This window comes from Vulpes vulpes, chromosome 2 (assembly GCF_048418805.1).
Source record: "Vulpes vulpes isolate BD-2025 chromosome 2, VulVul3, whole genome shotgun sequence".
NCBI lineage: Eukaryota > Metazoa > Chordata > Mammalia > Carnivora > Canidae > Vulpes > Vulpes vulpes.
This window is the reverse complement of record NC_132781.1, coordinates 133,071,795-133,073,723: the sequence shown is the minus strand read 5'-3', so window position 1 is coordinate 133,073,723 and position 1,929 is coordinate 133,071,795. Positions and strand designations below refer to the sequence as shown.

The 1,929-nt window shown below is 44.3% G+C and overlaps 1 pseudogene; it reads left to right on the top strand.

Moving 5' to 3' along the window:
* The first annotated feature begins 448 nt into the window (after nt 1–448).
* LOC112916801 (microtubule-associated protein RP/EB family member 1 pseudogene) lies at nt 449–1,694 on the top strand (annotated as a pseudogene).
* Nucleotides 1,695–1,929: the final 235 nt, after the last annotated feature.

The following is a 1,929-nucleotide window of genomic DNA, read 5'->3' as shown; positions in this document are numbered from 1 at the left end:
AAGAAGACAGTTTACATTCTTTCATCCAGTACAGTGGGAAGAAGAGATTTGCAGTTCATATAAAGAGAGCAAAAGGGATCCCTGGGTAGCTCAGGGGTTTAGCACCTGCCTTTGGCCCAGGGCATGATCCTGGAGACCCAGGATTGAGTCCCACGTCAGGATCCCTACATGGAGCCTGCTTCTCCCTCTGCCTGTGTCTCTGCCTCTCTCTTTCTCTCTCTCTCTCTCTCTCTCTCTGTGTGTGTGTGTGTGTGTGTGTCTATCATGAATAAATAAATAAAATCTTTAAAAAAGAAAGAGAGAGAGCAAAAGATCCTATTGAGATTATACTACACAAAGAGTGCTCTCAGTTGCCCCAGTTTAGGGGCCACCCACCTGATATTATTCACATTATACTTAGAATCCACCTAGAGGGAATCGAAGCCGGGCACAGGCAGTGGACGCGATCCCGCCGAGAGCCGAAGATGACAGTGAACGTATACTCAACGTCCGTCACCAGTGATAACCTAAGTCGACATGATATGCTGGCCTGGATCAATGAGTCTCTGCAGCTGAATCTGACAAAGATTGAACAGTTGTGCTCAGGGGCTGCCTATTGTCAGTTTATGGACATGCTATTCCCTGGCTCCATTGCCTTGAAGAAAGTGAAATTCCAGACTAAACTAGAGCATGAATACATCCAGAACTTCAAAATACTACAAGCAGGTTTTAAGAGAATGGGTGTTGACAAAATAATTCCTGTGGACAAATTAGTAAAAGGAAAGTTTCAGGACAATTTTGAATTTGTTCAGTGGTTCAAGAAGTTTTTTGATGCAAACTATGATGGAAAAGACTATGACCCTGTAGCTGCCAGACAAGGTCAAGAAACTGCAGTGGCTCCCTCCCTTGTTGCTCCAGCTCTGAACAAACCGAAGAAACCTCTCAGCTCTAGCAGTGCAGCTCCACAGAGGCCCATTGCAACACACAGAACTACTGCAACCCCTAAGGCTGGCCCGGGTGTGGTGCGAAAGAATCCTGGTGTGGGCAACGGGGATGATGAAGCAGCTGAATTGATGCAGCAGGTCAATGTATTGAAACTTACCGTCGAAGACTTGGAGAAAGAGAGAGATTTCTACTTTGGAAAGCTAAGAAACATTGAATTGATTTGCCAGGAGAACGAAGGGGAAAACAACCCTGTATTGCAGAGGATCGTGGACATTCTCTATGCCACAGATGAAGGCTTTGTGATACATGATGAAGGGGGCCCACAGGAGGAACAAGAAGAGTATTAACAGCCTGGACCAGCAAAGCAACATCCGAATTCTTCACTCCAAATCATGTGCTTAACTGTAAAATATCCCCTTTTATTATTCTTAGAGGACTCACTGGTTTCTTTTCATGAGCAAACAGTACCTCTTCTTAAAGTGCACTTTGCAGAAGTTTCACCCCTTTTCCAATGAGTTTGAGTTAGGAGCTTTTACCCTGTAGCAGAGCAGTATTAACATCTAGTTGGGTCACCTGGGGAACAGAGAGGCTGACCATGGGGCTCACTGTGTGGATGCTGGTAACACTCACTGCTGGAGAAGGTGCTTTTATGTCATACACTGAGGTGGAGTCCTCAGTAGAGAAATGTAAAGACTGATTTGAATTTTAAGCTAATGTGAAATCTTGGCAGAGAACGTTTTAATAAATAAATGCCTTAAGAGTATTTAAAATATGCTTCCATATTTCAAAATATAAAATGTACCATGACAGGAGATGTTACATGTTTGACAAGGTGTCTGGGAAGGAAGGGCCAGACCTCTGGACCTTTGGAATCTGCTGTTCACAGGCCTTGCAGGGCTGCTTGAATCCTCAAAGACCTAGACCTTGGCTCAAAAGGGAAGTTTAAAAAGTTACTCTGTAAAGCCATTTGGTGTCCTTGACCAATCATATCCCTCCTCTAAGAAG